Source organism: Lissotriton helveticus, chromosome 5_1 (genome assembly GCF_964261635.1).
Source record: "Lissotriton helveticus chromosome 5_1, aLisHel1.1, whole genome shotgun sequence".
In the NCBI taxonomy this organism is placed as follows: Eukaryota; Metazoa; Chordata; class Amphibia; order Caudata; family Salamandridae; genus Lissotriton; species Lissotriton helveticus.
This window is the reverse complement of record NC_136065.1, coordinates 1,483,838,342-1,483,858,175: the sequence shown is the minus strand read 5'-3', so window position 1 is coordinate 1,483,858,175 and position 19,834 is coordinate 1,483,838,342.

Here is a 19,834-nt window from a genome sequence, read left to right as displayed (position 1 = left end):
AGAGGGCCCACCACCCCGCACAGCTGGCGGTGCGGTCCATCCACCATCGTAATGAGCCCCTAAGTCACTGTAACTGGCCATTACGTCAGCTATCCTATTCATATATTGGGCTGGGATATAGTCCTACTTGACCCAGTTGGTGTCGGAAGCCTATCAGAGTCGCGCCAGCTTCATCTTTCTGTAAGCTACTAAATTGGGGTACTACCGACATCTTTAGCATTTTGTCGCAAATTAACCATGTCCAGCTTGAAAATTTTGCGAAGGATTTCACACACAGCTCGTTAGTATTAGACTTCAATATTCTTAGAGCTGTGGCACTGGATCTTGTGCCCAGTTTTTGGCATACAGGTTTAAGCCATTTATCCCTTGGGGCCTTATATGCAGGACATACAAAAAGGATGTGTGGGACTGTCTCCTCCTGCTCTACACAAAGATGGCATCTGCTGTCTTTGGTATTGTACCATATATAGGTAATAGATTTAACGGGGAGCGTGCCAACCCTGAATTGGAAGAATAGTCTCCTATCACTAGGCTTAGTTATAACATCCCAGTAGGGTTCATACATGGGACTGGGCTTGAATTCCCTGAAAATGCCTGACAATGTTGGACTCTTGATGGTACGTGTGCTGTTTGTGATGACCATGGGACAATAAAGCTCCTTAATTTCTCTTTTAGAAGAGAAGTTATGGCCTTCTGGGTCTTCCCATAGGTGGCTCAGGCCTATGTTGACCATTGTGCACTTCACCTTTTGTAGCCAGATTATTTTGCAGGAGGTGTTGGCTTCTCTAACATCCTTTAGTGCTTTGGCATAATGTGATAGCTCTGGAGTGGACCATATTCTTCACCAAAATGCTATCGGACTAAACCCTGCTATCTCATCCAGGCGGTTACACCTTAAATCGTGATATAAGGGCTTTAGCGGGGTATTTTGCGGCAGACCTGTGAGGCCTCTCATGAATTTGTTCTGAGCTAGGACTAATGGTGTCAGGTTATCTAAGCCCCATAGTTCAGCACCATAAAGTGTCGAGGCCGTAACTTTAAAATTATAAATCTGCAAAGTTGGGCCTATGGACTCGGTTTGCGAGGACTTATGTTCTCTCAGCAGTGCACCTGCTAGTTGCTGGTGCTTTAGGGTCATTGTATAGATCTGGGGTTTACAGTTTAGTTTTTTTTCAAGGATGATCGCTAGGTAGTTAAAATGTCTATCTGTTCAAGATATTCCTTGTTTAAGTGTACCCTGCCCTTTATTACTCTGTGTTTGTACAGGACCATACATTTTGTTTTGCTTGCATTTATCACAATGCCACAATCCTTACAGAAATCTTCGAAGCGTGTTAGTTCTCTCTGCAACCCACTCTGGGTTTTTGAAATGACAAGCATGGCTATAACTATTATAACCATGCGTAGGACAGGGATTCCAAAACGGTATGCATGTGCATTATCCCTGATAGATTATATCAAAAATCTACTTTGTGTGTGTCTGCACGTTATCAAAATATGATAGCAATCAATCAATCAATCATTGGCCATTTATAAAGCACACAGCTACCTTGCCCAAGGTGTCCCGACGCAAGCAAACAGACTAGTGAGACTGAGCAGCCCATGATACCACTCCTCCTGCCGAAAGAGCCAGGTTCTTAAGGCTGTTCTGAACTCATGTTCAGTTCCTAACAAGAGCAGATGGCTATGCAAGGCATTCAATAATTTAGCAGCACCCTTGTCGCATCTTTGCAAAACGAGGGGCACAGAGGAGACGCTGCTGATTAGATCTCAAGACCCATTCCTGTCGAGATTATACTAAAACATTAATTGTGAAACTTAATTTCTTACCGGGTTTGTGTATTCAATTTTGTTGAGGCTGCTGTTTTAAATATTGTAACCTGTTCTCAAAATAATACAGAACCTTAAGATGGAAGTACTTGGTGACACTGTATGAAAAATAGAGTAAAAACGTGTCAAGTATGATATTTGTGTTTTGTTCTTGAAAGAGCTCATGGTCAACTTACGGAAAAGTGGATGTAGCTCCCCTTGCATGAAATATTCTCATTGTCCTCTCTGTCCGCTATCGCTTAATGTGTTGTAAACCCAACCCACGTGGTACAGCGTTGAACCACTAGTCCATTCACCACAGAAGCGGTATGTTAATGGCCAAAAGAGCGGCCATGTTGATTTACTCGATGTTAACATGTAATCTATATGGAGTGGTATGAAAAAAAATAAGTGCTCCCACCTAAGTATATATGTTGTAGTGTACAACTTTAAAATGAGCCATCATGTGATATACGTGAGGTAACTTGGTATATGTATATGTGATGTGTTGTCTGAGAACCAAACGAAAATGAAAAAACGTAAGTCCATCAAAATGATGCCCACAACAGATAAATCAATAAATGGGTAAAGAAAAAGAAAAACTAACAAGCATAACTTTTTGAGAAATCACAACACTAATTCATCTTTTTAATCTAATGAAAGAAGTGTTGTATCCATGCAAAAAATGGGAGTGGCGCTGAGGACTGAAAGCGAGGCTTGGAGAACGTTGCGTTTCAAGCCTCATGAAAGAAATGAAAGTTACAGCTCGGAGTTAAACGGCAAATGAAAACTTTTGATCAAACAATTAAGCCTCCTAACAGAAATGCCAGCAGTTGAAAATGAAGCACAGCACAAGCGATGTGCAGGTAAACCTAAGAAAAAACAGTCCTGTAAAAGCTAATGAGAATAGTACTTGAGCCATGGGACACTGATAAGTGAAACACACCAGAGGAACAACAGGTAGTAGTATGCTACAGCCAATAGAAACGGAGTAAAAGTAAGTGGCAAGCACATCAACCAATAAAATGTGAGTGCAGGATGTAAGCCCCTTTTAAGATTTATATTAAGCACAATAGATTTCACAAGCACAGGCAAAACCTAAAAAACATCAACAGGATATGGTCTTACATATGGAGCTGTCATCCCAGTGTGTTATGGATTGTAGCCTGCAAGTCTCTGGGCGAGCGTTGAAGAAAGCTAGATTAGAAGCAAGCCACAGAATAACAAGTTTTTGCTCACCCCTTCAAGCTTAGAGCTGCCCCCTGTTGGAGCTACCATAGAGATTTTCCTGCAAAATAAGCAAGGAATGACACAATTTAAATCAAAGGTCCCATAAAAAATATCAACATAACTAATCTAATTATCTAAAATATATAAGTTCCTTGCTGACACCGTTTCTGATCTGAATGAGCAAGTTTCTCTTGCACTCATAAGAAGTATGTCTCATACGCCTACCTTCCTTCAAAACATATTGATCCACAATATTGTCTTCAGAAGGTATCAGCAGGTTTTACTGTCTTCCTGTAAGTGCTGGTTGTCTGATAGCAGAGGCCAATCAGAAAGAGGCATCTAAGCTCCAACCAATCAGTGAAAGCCTTAAGGGCCCCCCTCTGAAGAGAAAGCTCTTAACTGCTTACCAAACATTGAGCAATGCCCAAACAAATTCTTCGTTTTCTAATGATTTTTTTGGTGGCGTATTTGCATATGTACATAGGACTAAAGGCCAGATGTAGGTAAATGTCATTTACCGATTCTAAAATACCGAGTCATACCGAATCGGTATTTCAGAATCGGAAAATGAGATGTAGCTAAAAAATCGGTAACATTTACCGATTCGGAATCACTCGGAATCTGAAATCGGTATTTACCGAATCGGTATATACCGACTCGGTAAAATCAGATTTGGTAAAACCCATACATTCCAACGGGCCCATGGCCCATAGGAATGAATGGGTATTTCTGAATCGGTATTTACCGATTCGGTAAATACCGATTCGGTAAATACCGAATCGGAAATTTGAAACTGACAAACATGTGAGCCTGTGAGCCAATCAGGAACTCCAACCACACCCAAACCCAAAGGTACTGGGGAAGCAACCAATCAGAATCAAGCACCCCTCCCCAGTACCTGGGACTGGCCATGCCCATGCAGGTGCAGAAACCAACAGTCAGGAGAGCAGGAGGACAGACTGAGGAGCAGGCTTCCCTGAGCACATCTGTACAGCACGATGGAGAGTTAGGATGCACAGAGGGATGCCGCTGAGCGCAAAAGAAAGATGAAATTCAGCCCTGAAGAACTGCAGGTGCTTGTTGCAGAGGTTGTCAGACATTACAGCAAGATCTTTGGGAAACAATCACTGCATGTTGCTGAGTCCATCAAGCGCACAACCAGGATTGACATACAAGGCAAGGTAAATGCCATTGGTGTCACCCACCGTGAAATAGACGATTTGAAAAAACGGTGGTATGATCTCCGCATCATCACCAAGAAGAAACTAGCTGCCCACCGCTAGGAAGCTGCAGCAACAGGGCGAGGAAGAAACTGAGCCCCACGACTCACCGACATAGAGGAGCTGGTGGAATCCACCCTTGATCCTGAATCCATCCACGGCATCCGGGACGTTGACAGCTCTGCAAGAGCTGCAAAGAAACAAGGTCAGATGCAAGTACATTGTCATGAACCCATTTACCTATTCCCCTTACACACTCTGTGTGCCTACATCATACCCCAGAACAGGTTTTACCAATGTCCTGCATTGCATCATGGGAAATGTAGTCATAGGTAGATACCTCTATGCAGTCAGCATGCCATGCAGCAAGGGATGCAACAGAGTACTAGCATAAGCAAATGATGGACAGGCTAATGTGCTATAGTAGTGTGTTTAATCAAGAGACACAGGTGAACCACTCCACTGACACAATGTCCATGTCTGTCCACAGGAGAGTCATCGCGCAGCACAGCAAAGGATAGGGAGAAGAGGAGGGAAGAAGCTGGACCCAGCACAGGACACGGAGGGAAGGACAAAGAGCAGGCAGCCAAGTCACCTGAGGAGACAACACCACCACAGCCACAGTCCCCTCTGTTATTTGGGAGTCAGGAGTCAGGAGTCAGGAGCGGCTGCACAGTCCCCCACCCCCACAACTCCGTCCCCAGTGCTGGAAAGGGCAAGGCACCTTGATGTGCCCCCTCCCTGAATACTGGAAACATCCGAGGAGGAAGAGGATGAGGGTGACATGGCCATCAACCCACAGGATTCAGCCGATGCTGAGCAGCTGCTCACTCCCAGAGCTGTGCGGGCCAGTGTCCGAGGACGAAGGCCACGGGAGGCAGATGAAGTGCGTTACGGTCAGGGGGTCTTCTGTGGACTGGAGGCCACCATGGTCAAAGTCCAGCGCCTGCAGGCGAAAGCAATGATGGGGGTTCAGAGGCAGGCACGCACCACCAACAACAAGCTGGATGAAATAGGCAAGGGCATTGGAGACATATCTGAGAGCATGCAGTCAATGGCATCTGGCATTTCCGACATGACACAATGCATGACTGTCCTGTGCGACAAGTTGGACAGGGACCATTTGGAGAGACGCAAGGCTTGTGTCGATGTGCGGCAGCAGACAAAAGTCCTGAACAGATTTGCAACAGCAACCACCCTGCTGTGCAGACGGTCAGTGGCGATGCAGGATGACATTGTGCAGTGCTGCACCAATTTATCAGTGGGAATGACTAGAGTGACCTCTGCTATGGAGCTCATGCTCGCACAACAGACTGCCACTCGAGGCGACACATGTGTGGGTGAAAGTGAGGAGTCCACAAGCAGGAGTGGCGCAAGCACTCCTGTACAAGAAGTACGTAGGAGCGGCAGGCGTCATGCAACTGAGACAGGCCACACCGAGAACATTGACACACAGCCACAACAGTCCCACCCTGTGGTCCGTGGCCGTAAACATTGACTATGCCCTCCACCCAAGGAACAGGTCACGGTGGTGTTAACCGTGACAACACAGTCATGGACATTTATATATCGTGTAACCAATGTGTGCTATCATTGCACTTGCGTAGTGAAAATTAAACTACGTACGTCATGAACTTTGCCTGTCTGTGTCTCATTACTCACTCAGAAATATTGCTGTGTGACTCCTGCCCGTCTCAGTCTCCCATCTGTAGCTGCTGCTGCTACTGTACCATGGGGCTCTGCCAGTTCTGTGTCATCATCAATGTCCTCATGATGTGTGATCTCCACCTCTGTGCCTTCCTTGGTGGCGAGATTGTGTAACATTGCACTGGTCGCAATGGTTTTGCAGCACAGGATTGGGGTGTACTGGCGTGCCCCTCCACTCTTGTGGAGGCAGTGAAACCTGCTCTTTAGGAGTCCAAATGTGCGCTCCACAACGTTGCGTGTAGATCTGTGAGCCACATTGTACCGCCTTTCACTCCTGGTGGATGGGTTGAGGTAGGGGGTGAGCACAAAGGACCGCAGGGCATATGCACTGTCGCCTAGGGGGGAGAAAGGTTGAAATTAATTGCTTGTTCATGATACATTGATCTGCTTTGAGTGTCAGGGTGTGTCAATGTCATTTACCTAGCAGGTATCCGTTTCCAAATTCTCCGGCAACTAGGCGTGTGTATATTGCACTATTCTGGAATATGTACGAATCATGGGTACTTCCAGGGAACTTCGCAACGATGTCTGTGATGATGTTGCCAGCGTTGCATATGACCTGTAAATTGATGGAGTGCGTTGACTTGCGGTTTCTGTATATGTGTTCTGTGGCTGCAGGTGGACAGAGTGGTACGTGCGTGCCATCAATGCAGCCTATCACGTGAGGGAAGTGTGCCAGTTGATAGAAATCAGTCTTGGTTTTTGCAAGTTCCGCAGGTGTATCAGGGAATGAAATGTAATGCTCCATCCTCTGCATCATGGCGTCAAGGAACCTCCTGAAGGAGCGGGACAGGAAGCTCTGGGACACACCACCCACTGCAGCTATCACACTCTGGTAGCTCCCGGAGGCAAGCAGGTGTAAGCCACACAGCACCTGCACATGGGGTGGGATGGCGTGGGCCCTGGGTGTTGGGTGCTCCAGGAGTGGATGTAGGTCCCTGATCAAGTCCTGGATGGTTTGGGGATGTAGCCTGTACCTCTGGAGTATTTCAGGCTCTGTTAGTAGGAACAGTGTTATCCTCTGCCTGTACACTTGTTCCTCCCTTTGCCATTCCCTCTCTTCTGCTGCCTGTAGTCTTTGCCGCCTTGCAATGACGTAGAAAGCCACCATTATGGTTCCACAGTTGGATTTTGGGACTCTTTTTATGGCCTTCACCTGGTTACCACCTGCATTCAATCCATGGTAAAGATCGACTCATAAATACCGAATTTCCGTGAACTCGGTATTTTTGGGCTTTCCTACATCTCCATGGCCTTTTTTTACAGTTTCTTATTTACCGATTCGGTAAATAAGAAATCGGTAAATATGAATTTGGTAAATTCCGCCTCGGTATAAATACCGACTCATATTTACCGAGTCGGAATTATTATTATTATTATTAAAACGGTTTTGTATAGCGCGTGGTCACCCTAGAGCATCCCAGCGCTTCACCAAACAGATTAACAATACAGGCAGAACAGGGGCACAGGGGGTTAGCAGAAAAGGAAAGTTTTCAATTGTTTACGAAACCGTAGCAGACATGGCTCCGAACGTAGGCCTAGGGGAGAGAGTTCCAAAGGGTTGCGACATTAACGGAGAATCTCCTTCCTCCTGATCGGGCCTTTTTGACCCTGGGGACAACGATAAGATGTTGTTGGTCTGAACGTAAAGTTCTACTGGCTTTGTACGGAGTCACCATCTTCTGAAGGACGGGAGGGCCTTTGCCTTGCAAGATTTTGTGCGCAAGGCAGAGGGATTTAAATTTCACCCTTTCTCGTACTGGCAACCAGTGTAGCGCCTTCAATGCTGGTTTGGCTGATCGTGACATGGGGATGTTATAAAGCATTCGTGCTGCCGCATTCTGAACTTGCTGAAGTTTGTTCAGAGTAATCTCAGGGGCACCCAGGTAGATCGCATTGCTGAAATCTAACCTGAACATGATCAGGCCCTGGATTAAGAGCTTCCGAGAAAGAAAAGGAATCAGAGGCAGCACTTTACGTAATGACCTAAGAAGGCCAAAGCAGACACCAGCTAGTTTAGCGGCCTGGGTCCTAAAGGATAGATCTTGCTCCAACCAAATACCCAGGCTCTTAATCTCAACCTTGGGTTTGGGAGGGGGTCCCAGGCAGCTGGGCCAAGCCGAGCATGGGAGGGAGGGATTTTTCAGTCCCATCAACATTATCTCTGTTTTTGAGCCATTGAGCTTTAATGCTGAATCCCCCATCCAAGAGTGGACTTTGGAAAGGCAAGAATGTAGCACCTGGGAATTGTCCATGGATTGGGAGAGGGCGAACACCAGCTGGGTGTCGTCGGCGTAGCTCACGATCTTGATGTTAAATGGAGCCACCACATCCTCCAGGGGGGCCATATACACATTAAATAATGTGGGACTCAGGGAGGAGCCCTGAGGCACACCACAGTGGAGGTGGGTGGATACCGATCGTGCGCCTCCTTCCCAGACCTGGAAGGACCTTTCGCTGAGAAATGACCTCAGCCATTTCAGCGCTGTCCCCCTCACTCCGGCATCTGACAGTCGCTGGAGTAGCACTCGATGGTTAACAGTGTCAAACGCTGCACTAAGGTCCAGGAGGATCACTGCCACTGATCATCCTGAGTCCAAAATGCAGCGTGCCTCCTCCGCGACTGCCAGCAAGGCGGTGTCAGTGCCTTGGCCAGGGCGAAAGCCTGTTTGGGTGCTTCTCAGCGCACCGCTGGACTCAAGAAAATTGGATAGCTGGAGATTAACCAATTTTTCCGTGATTTTACTAAGTCCCGGAAGTAGCGAGATGGGCCTATAGTTAGCCATGTCTAGGGGGTCTAGGCTAGGTTTTTTTAGGAGGGCTTTTACTATTGCACCTTTCCAATTGGGTGGGACTACACCCGCGCCTAATGAAGCATTGATAACCTCGGTAATAGGCTCCACAATGGAAGGGGCAACCAGTTTAAGGATCCTCATGGAGACAACGTCCCGGGGAGAGCCACTCTTAATGGACAATAAGACTTTGAGGGCTTCATCCTCAGTGACTGGTCCAAAGGAGTCCAGAGTCCTCTGAGGTGGACACTCATCCTCCAGGGGCTCAGCTCCTATCTTAGGTTGGGGCAAGGTGGTCAGAATTTTTTCGATTTTTGTATGGAAGTACTCTGCCAAATTGCTGCATTTGTCTTCCAAATTATCCGAGGGGGCAGAAGGTGTAGGGACCCTCAGGAGTTCTTTAACCACCAAAAATGTTTCTCTAGAGGAATTGGAGGCATTGTTAATTTTCTCCTCAAAAAATTGAGTTTTAGCTAGCCGGATGGAGAGCTTGTAGCTCCTTATCGCCGTTCGATATTCATTCTTACAAGCTACTTCCCAGTTTTTTCTCCAGGCACGTTCTAATTTTTTGCATGCCCTCCGCATTACCCTCAGCTCAGGCGTGTACCAGGGGGCGGTGTGCAGTCTTTTCTTCTTACTTCCTACCGATCTTACGGGGAGGACAGTGTCGAGTGCGTCCGACATCCAACTACATAGGTCTGCTTCTGCCAGGACAGGGTCCTGTGAGAGTAGTGGACGTGAGGCTTCCAGGCTTCGAGATAGATTTTCCACTGATAGCCTGGCCCAGGGTCTTTCTGGTGCACCAACACTAGTAGGGGGGGTGATCTCCAACTTAGTTTGCCAGGTAAAAGGGATCATAAAGTTATCCGTCCAAGGCAATGGGATCGGGAGGGCTGCTTTCATGGCTGAAATATTTGAAAAAATAGGATCTAACAGGTGGCCCTTATTATGGGTAGGCTCCAAATTTATAAGGTCAGCCCCACAGATTTTGAGATCACGTTGAAGGGCTGTCGCCGACCGGTCTTCCTGGTCGTCGAAGTGGAGATTAAGGTCTCCCAGGGTAATGAAATTTGTTGCAGAGGCGGCACAGACCATTACTGTTTCCATAAGTGAGCTAGTGAAGTTACCAATACTTCCTGGGGGACGATAGACTAGCAACCCGACATCGCGACAGTGGGTGAGATTTGGAAGGTGAACTTGCAGCTCTCACAATCTTCCACCTCCACTTTCTGGGCTCTGCAGGTCAGTGAGTTCTTGTACAGAATAGCGACGCCTCCCCCTCGACCCAGCGGTCTGTCCTGGGTGTGGATTAGAAAACCAGGAGGAAGAGCATTCACCATATCTGCTTCTGAGCCTTGCGTAAGCCATGTTTCTGTTAGAAACAGGATGTCTAACTCATGTTCCAGAATAAGGAGGTTAACCTCCAGAGAGTGCCTAGGGAGGGATCTACAGTTCAAGAGAGCGGAGCGTAAAGTGTGTTTTACCTCTACTTGGTTAGGGGGATGACATAATGAACAGTGAGTAAAAGGTGCGGTGTCCCTCTGTGTCAGAGTACAGTGCAAAGGTGTCAGGGAGCGAAAGCGAAGTAATGCAGCACGTGAATAAGTGCGTAATGTACTTACTAAAATCGGCAGAGTGGCTGGCCCTAGGCCCGTCTGGTCGCGGACGCGCGCAGAGGGGCATGACTCTGGCACGACTCCGGCGCAGGTCCGGCGCGTCCAAAAAGCGCGTCCGCTGCGCGGAGTCATGCCCGTCCTTTATGCGCGCTGCTAGAGCGCGTCACTCAACAGCCCTCACCCAATATGGCCACCACAGTTGTACTAGCCAGCCCTCGGCATCTGCACTCAGCCGAGAGCTGTCCAGGGGCCGAGGGAGAGGTACAGAGAGCAAGGGGTGACGCAAGGGAGTCTCTCCACGCTTCTTGAGTCAAGCGTGCAAAGTGCAATCAGTTTAAAAATAGCCGACTCTTATTTACCGAGTCGGAATTATACCGACTCATGATTTCCGATTCGGTGAATCATAGGCTCCTACATCTCATTTCATGGATACCGGTCGGTAACGGACGAAATTACCGGTTTACGGCCGTTACCGACCGGTATTTGGCTACCTACATCTGGCCCTAAGTATCTCCAGCTCTGAGCTTTTCACCAATTCTACAGAATACTAGCTTCTCCAAATCAGTATCTAGTTCATAGCAACATGGTATAATCACAAAAAGAGATATAACTTGTGAACGGTCAAGCTACAAATATCTGTAGAACAGATCTTGATTTTGCAGTTATTCTAGTGCTAATGCACCCTTCATCTTTCCTATCTGACCTCATCAAGTAAGATATCTGATTGCCTCTAACCATGTCTCTAAACATAACTTCATTTCAATGAATATGTCACAGCCCTTCATCTTTGATTAAAATCTCTTAAATTATACTGAGTTCACTCCTGCTTCTTTGTAATTCTAAAAGAGGTCTTGCACTTGGCCGTTCACCAGGAGATAGAATGTCTTGAAGTCATTTGGGAAGTCTAATTGTCCAGCTATGCTCAGTCATTTCCTGGAATGCTGGATTCCATTGTACCAGATTCTAATGTCCACCCATGTCTAGTGTCCTTGCAGAAAGACGGAAAATCTCACAAATGTGTTGTCAAGGGCAGAATGCCTAAGCTACTCATGACTCTTGACTTTGCTTGTCCAACTCTCTTCTGTAGCCACTTTGTCTTCACTGTGGAATTATAGATGAAAAAGAGAAGTATCCTGTAGAATGGGTCACACAAGGAGAAAAAGTACTAATGGCAAAAAACCTTCTGACAACAACATAGTGCTCAAGGTAAAATGAAGCTGACTAAGGCACTAAACAGTGCAGCATTGAATAAACAATTGGGCTGAAGAAGATCCAAGAACAAAGTAGCTGAAGAAACAGGTCTTTAGAATAGAAGATTCCAAAAAGGAGACAAAATGGGACATAAATGGAAAGAATTGTGCAAACATCCTGCAGAAAAGCATTTGACTACATTGCAATTGAAGGAGCAATTGAATTGGTTCCCTTTTATAAGGAAAGTATCAGTAACAGCAATGTTAGTCATCATGGAAAGGATAGGGCCAGAAATCTCAACCTCCTATGTTCTAGAAAATAAAGAGCTATCCAAAATGGCTACTGATGTAGTTTGGCCCACAATGTCCACACTAGCACTAGGCACTGCCTTCAAACACTGGAAGACCCGGCACAAGAGACTTAGGGCCGGATGTAGGTCGGTCGGTAACGGCCGAAAATCGGTATTTTCGGCCGTTACCGACCGGTATTTACGAAATGGTATGTAGGGCCACATATTTTACAGATTCGGTAAATTTACCGATCGGTAAATTTACCGAATCTGTAAAATACCGAATCGGTATTATTACCTAATCGATAAATTTGATATGTAGGTGGGACTCTTCTGAGTCCCACAACCCTTACCGAATCTGTATTTTACCATCAAATATGTTTGATGGTAAAATACCGATTCCGGTGTGCATGCACATGTGTGCATGCACACCTGTGCCATATGACAGGCAGACCTGCCCTTAGGGCAGGTATGCCTGCCACATGGCACCCGAGCCTCTTTTGGGGGTGCCAGAGGGTGTCAAAGTGACACCCCCTGCACCCTTGTGGAATTCGGTATTTACCGATTCGGTAAATACCGAATCGGTAATGCCCATTCATTCCTATGGGCTGCAAAGCCCATAGGAATGAATGGGCATTACCGGTCGGTATTTACCGAATCGGTAAATACAGATTTTTACCGATTCAGTAAAAGGAACATCTGGATGTTCCTACATGTCCCCCATTCTTATTTACCGATTCTTAATTACCGAATCGGTAAAATTCGGTAATTAAGAATCGGTAACTGAGTCCTACCTACATCTGGCCCTTAGAGATGCCAGTGGGTGAGAAGAGAACCCTCGCCCGATCAGTAGTAACCAGTAAAGCAGAGACAGAGGGTTGCAGCATCTTTGGTTTTCACTGTAGAAGAAGTGTACATAAACAAACAATCCTCCATGTGAGTACTTATTGTGAGTCCCCCATTCAATCCTTGTGCTGCACACTGAAGGTCCAACATGCATGCGTGTTTACAGCGAGATAATGATTTTGATATCAGTTGTGTATTCCGGTGATAACATGAGAATATTGGGACTACTTAGCCGTTACTTAACGATTGAACATTACTCATTATTATTATTATTATTTATTTGTGAGTTTTATATAGCGCACCGCTACCCCAACGGGGTGTCCCAGCGCTCAAGCTCACGCTACTAGATCTTGTATTAGACCTAATATCCCGATTTTGTTATCACATGTCTTATGATTTTACCACTGCCTAAGAGAGATCGAAGAGCACGTATTGATATATTTGATCATTATGTAAGTTGATTGTGGTGGAAAAAACAAGAAACAGATGACAGAGGGGCCGATTCCGATCTGGGTCGGAAAGCACTCCGACCGAGCTGGATCCGGGGTGTTTTCCGGAGTCCTGCAGTCTGACTGAGTGAGTACGATGCGGCCGTATACTGTCGGACTCGGTTCGGTCAGACTCCCATAGAAGTCAATGGGAGCCGGTCTCACGACGCCTACATGGGCTCCCATTGACTGAATGGGTACGTCTCGGACAAGTGCGCCCCCTACAGTGGGTATGAGTTGGTGCCATCCGCACCATACATGCCTGTGTTGGGGAGAACGATGGGTCTCCCCCTGTGTACGAGTCGTAAGGCTGCTGGTAACAAGGGGTCCGACGCGGACCCCCGTAGTCGACTCCGGGAGCTATTGCGAGCCGGATGCTCCGACTCGATCCGGCTGTCCATTTCGGGGATCGTACTAGCTCGGCGTTCAAATGTCTCCATTGCACGCCACAGTTTGAATGTGACTGAGTTGTACGGAGCAGTTCGGACCCGGAAACAATTAGAACAGAGATTTCGCGCTTGTTCGCTTCGTATTTCGACATCCGGACCTGTGTACGACTCGGACAGAAATTCAGCCTCCGAATCAGATCCGCTAATGCCAAACCCGATTCGGTGCCCTTCCGACCGAGATCGGAATCTGCCCCAGAGTGTGTGACACCTGGAAAGTGTTTGATCAAATAACTTAAGATTTGAAGGCATTATTCCAGCCAATCTTCTCAAAACCAAATTCTACCTACACCATTTAAATGCGGTGTTCTCTTACAGTCAGCTAATTTCTAATTGGCATTCTCCCAGAGACCCTAAAATGGATTAAGTTACTCCTGTTCTAAAGAATTCCTCATCAGACCTTAAAGTGCTTTTCAACTTCAGTCATTTCCTTAAGTTGGTTGGGGAAAGTGGCTGAAAAATGAGTTTCCAACCAACCTACTGCATTTCTAGAAACGTATAATCTATGTAGTCCAGTGCTTGAACGTTAAGAGTACAGTTCTCCAATGAAGTTCATATTACTATCAAACTGTAAACACCTAGGGAGAACTGGCAGGTGAGAACTGAGGTGTCACTCTAGGATCAATCTTAGCCTATAGCTGAGACATTCAGAACATTATTCAAAGAAAATGTCATCAAAAATCATCAATATGCAGATGGCACTCAATTATATCCAAAATTAATGACACTTTAAGACATTAAAGCCTTAAAGCCTGTCTATCAAAAAATCAAAAAAGGATCTCACAACTTCCTGCGACTGAATGCCGAAAAGGCTGAATTTATCTTATTACATAGATCCAATAACCTTCAACATCATGCCAATAAGCCAGCTGACCTAAAGTCAATATGATTTTCTACATCACTGGCAAAGGAGGTTTCTCTTTAGATAACAATCTCGAAATGGCTTCCCAAATAGAATAGTTTCTGCCATCCAGCGCAATGCTGTACTGTGGCCGGAGCACCACTGTACACCCTTAAAAGCTAAGCCCTTTGATATAACTTGGAGATTTTAGACTAGCTGTCCAAGTCCTTGCATTAATTATGGTAAATCTGATTGTAGTGCCTAAATCTAACACTGAGCCACTGAAGCAGTCCTTCACTATTTGGCCAGGTTGGTTTCTCCTACGAAACAAATTGATCATATCACCCCATTACTAAGAAACTAGCACTTGCTACCACTGCAAGAGAGGTAAAATTCAAACCGGTCTGCATTATTTTGAAAGCGATCCATGGATAACAGCCAGAATATCTGCATAGTTCATTGGAAATATCTGGTGGGCAAATCTGAGGAGCAAAGACAGTCTGACTAGAATAAACAAAATATTTTACACCATTAGGCATCTAACAGCCTTTCTCCAGTGCTGCTAGATGCTACAACCCTCTGAAACTCATTCCCAGAAGACATCAGATGTACCAAGAACTAGCTAACATTCAAGGGAAAACGCATCTGTTTCAGATTGTTATTAACTGACTCTGATGTAGAAACCTACAAGTTTACAACGCAATCCTGACTCTTCACTCTCTTCTCATTATTTTCCTAACCTTACAGCTCATGGCACATGCCCCCAATTCTTTACTTCTACCTATTGAACCAAACCTTCTTTCCTTGCTGGCTCATCTAAACTGTTGCAAAAAGAACAAATGATGGATGGAAGGGTGAACAAATCAAACATTCACCCCCAGACACAGATCTGGGTTTAATACATAATTTTTTGCTCACCACACCACCCCAGTTTGGACCCAGCAATATGCAAATCAGTCTTGACCCTTCTTCCCATGGAGACAGCCCAGCCTGAAATGCTACGCTGAAACAAGTATCCTAGTATCCTAGGACCGTTTTGGGGGTATAACTCTTTGTCAGCCAGGCTAGCTTGAATCAAGTGGCACAGTGAGCACGGACACAAGTCTGGGCATACCCCATTTAGGGTGACAAAAGCAAAAAGAACAAATGATGGATCAAATGCTGAACAAATGGAAAAAAAACTGGAAAGGTACACCCAAGTGTGGGGTCCAGGCTCACCGTACCACTGGAGCAGTGCTTAATTTGTAAAATATTAAGTGCCAGGGCTCTGACCGGGAGGCCACTGCAGCTTTCACCACCCATCGCCCCTGTCATCGCTGACAAAAAACTACTAACCATCTCTCTCTCGCATGTAAATGCGACAGTTCAGATTATTCCAGGTCCCCAAAGCTGAAGGAATGGCTGGGGAGGCAGGTATTTGCAATTTTCATGTATATTGTATTCCTAAACAACCGTTCAGCTAATCTCTTAAATAGATGAGCAGCACCAACATGTGGTAGACTGTTCTATGTATGGTGTTGACAATTAGGTATCGTGCCGAGCACCAAAACCAATTAAGTGCCGGTGCTTAGCACCGGAAAGCCCCGGCTCAAATTAAGCACTGCACTGGAGTCAAGCTTTCCTGACTGATGAGGGGTAAAACCGGTCTCAGGATGCTTGTTTCCAGTTCAGGGAGGACCTGGCCTGGCAGTTTGGGCTGGACTGTTCCCATGGGGAGCAGGGTCAGGACTGATGTGCATATGGCGGGGTCCGAACTGGAATGGCATGGTGAGTAGAAAAACAATGGATTTCGGACCAGTTCTCTGTACTGGGGGTAAATGTTTAACATTGTTCAGCATTCTGTCCATCAATTGCTCTTTTTGCATTCATCTACATTGTCGGCATGAGTGACAAGAAAATCTACTGCCTTACCCTACTCAGTCTCACACATTCTCTCATTTATCTCATGCTCCATCAAAATGGTCACTTTAATGAGTCCTTGCACTATGTGTGCTCTCTTCGCACCTTCCTTACTTCCCGCTCTTCCTATGTAATACCTCCATATGAATCTCTCAGCCCTCTCAGATCTCCAACCCCCACTACTACTGTCTATCGATCTCCTCACCCAACCTCATTACGCTCTAATCTCTATTCTCAAAGTTCTTGATTCACCAAATGATGATTCTCGTTTTGATGTATTCAAGACAGATATGTGTTTCTTAATCCAGTACGGATTACTGTATTACTCCATATTACAGCATCTTGTTCATTATATCATTGTAAGTGAGACCTTCTCAAACTATTGATTATATAAAACCTTTGGCATTACCAGTCGGTCTTGCTGTGCTATATAAAAATGTTAAATAAAAAATAAAAATAATGAATAAATACGGTGTAAATTAAAAACATTAACGAACCTGACTTTAACATGATTCACCATTACGTAACTCTACCTTCAGTCAATTCAAAGACTCTTGCTGCAACTTCTCAGGTAAATTAATTTGAGGCAACATAAACAACAGACGAATGTCAGTTACATGTATTACTGATAGTCAGCTCCAAATGCAATATAAAATTCTAATGAACTTTGCTACCAAACCGAGGTGCATGTTACTAAACAAGCTGCATTGGACTTCGAACAGTGTGGTAATCTTCAAGCATGTACACAGTTCCAAGAATAAGATAACACCATGAAGAAACGCCTTTTAAAGTGCTGGCAGTGGACACTTCAGACCCTACAGAGGTGAGCACGAACTTCTAAAACAAGCAATTATTAATGGAATTATAAAAATAGCGGTATTGCAAAGTTTGTGTAAAGGGAAGGGTTATACTAATATGCATTCACAAGAGGTTAATAAGACAAAGTGTGTTTTCCAAGACCCTTTGTTTACTATCGCAAGCAAATAAGCAGTAAGATGGACTAGGGTTATGTCAAAGAACATATTAATTGAAAGAACTAGAAGTGCCCCTGCACAAAAACCTTCACTAGGAATAGCCATGTTTTGAAACCAAAGAGGTTTAAAATGTGCAGAAGGTGATCTATAACAGTTGTGGACGTATCCCCACTGAGGAAGATCAATCATTTGTCCTCAACATGGACATGGAGATCAGTTTGCCCCCTCACACGTTCCTCATCTCGTTCAATAGTATTATCTCTGGCTCCCCTAAGGACTCGAGTAGACAAAATAGCAGTGTCAGGAAGTGAATTAGGAGGCCATGCAAAGTACTTTTTCGAAATTGCCTGCTTTGTTTAAAAGCAAGCAACTAGCCTCAATAAAGTGACACGGGCAAAGGTGAGTGAAATCTAAATACTTGTTTGAGTAAAACCAAGGTCAGAGATATACGTGGCAATTGGCGAGTAATATGTTCAAGCACCATGGGTTTTGCTTCCAGTTCCCCAACTTCCACGTCAAATAAATCCAATGGTGTTCCATGCCTGCAGCTCAGTTCAGAAGAGACTCGGCAATGTCTCCTGCTGGGATTTCACACCCACCTCTGCTACAGAGCAGAGGGGACATACAGCTGGAGTAATGGTTCTCTTGTTCCCTTCCAGTGCCCCAGACACTGACAGGATACCACATCCCCACTGCATTTCAAAAAGATGTAGGCAATTAGGCAGTGGGTGGTGGAATCTCCCAAGCCCCTTAGTATAATTTGCTAGGGAGTCATTACCTTTCTGCGTTCATCCTCCTTGTCACAGACTTTACTGGGCACAGAAATGGTTTACTTATCATAGCACAACGAATGTGTTTTGGAGGGGAAATCACAATTTCAGAAAACTCACTCTAAGCCTGAAGAGGCAGTTGCTAGTCCTGCTTTGGGCGACAGAATTACTACAGATTACACATGGTGGTGGAAGATACCTTTCTCCTGCAAACATTCGAAGATTACCCCCTTTGGAGTCACGTGGGGATGATGAGAATGAAGAAGTCCAAGGTGACGTTTTGCAAGGAACAGAGCTGTCAGAAGCGCTACAGCACTTAAGGGACAATCTTGCTATGCCTCCGACTTCAGATCCTCCTGATTAAGAGGATGTTTTAGTAAAACCAGAAAAACAGAGTCTGACACCCTTTCTCTTCATTTCACAGTCAGAAATGTTATGTATGAGTGGAACAATGTTGATAAACAATCATCTCCTAGATTTCCTGCTCAACGTTATCTGCCACATGGGTTCACACTAGTTGAAACCGATAGTCAAGGTGTAATCTTTGGGGGTGGAGGTGTCCACCTAGGGTATGATGGTTTCAGAGTAGAAAACACCTGAGGAGGCAGTGGATAAACAGGTCAAAGATACTGCCTGGCATCCGATTCCGCTATCAGGACCAGGACGTGATTCAATCCCAGCTGAAGAACTTAAAGACGCTTCCTGATCAAATTCATTAAAGAGAAGAAGTTTGCTGACACTCTTTTATGGAACAGCAGCTGGGATTTCTAGCATGTGTTTCCTTTGATGCCACGGGACAGGGGCTTCTGTGTCCGGGGTATGTATCACAGTTATAAGGCATCTTTAGATGTGCTTCTGGAAGGTAGACAGCCCAGAAGTACACACTAACGCATCTCTCCTTTGCAGGTGCCAAACTGTTTTGGCAGCAGTTGGAGGAGCTGATCAAGAAGTCAGTTGAGAATTGGAAACTCCCAATCCCATTTAGGCCAATGTCTAAATGAAAGGATTTTGACTTTATATGAGCTTTTGGTCCAGCCTCATCATCTAAATCGGGACAGCCCCTTTGAGGTGGGGTTGTGGTTAGAAGGCTCCTGCTGGAGACAAATCCAGGTTCCAGCCTTCTGCTACAGTTGGCAACCAACAACCACCAGAAGCATGACTATCCCGGTCCAGTACCCAGTCAATGGAGAGGTTGGATGACGTGTCATGCACCAACCTGGCAATTGCAGGTATCGGACAGGTGAATGATGAAAGTAGTCCAGCAGGGATTTCAGGTGAGCTTTTACTTGTCACTTCCCGACCTTTTCTGCTGAACTCCTCTTCTGAGGGATCTAGTATGAAGAAAAAACACTGATTATTGATATTCTAGAGCTCCTCAGCAGAGTGGGGTAGGGGAGCAATCATTCCAGTGCTGATAGCCGAAAGGGGGAAAAGGTGTTTCTCTGTTTTTTTACTGGCACCGAAAACTTCTGAGAATTTCATACCAGTTCTGGACTTCAAGGAGATAAACAAATTCAGAGGCTCAAAATGTTGATCATGGATTCTACTCTATCTCTGCTGTGAAAGGAGAATGTTCTAACATAACTAGCCTGAAATGGTGCTTACCTTCATAAGCCAATGCATAAAGACAGTCAAAAATATGTCTGCCTTTGTGTCCAAGACAGTCACTTCCAGTTCAGAGTTTTCCCATTTGGACTGTCATCAGCTACAAGAACA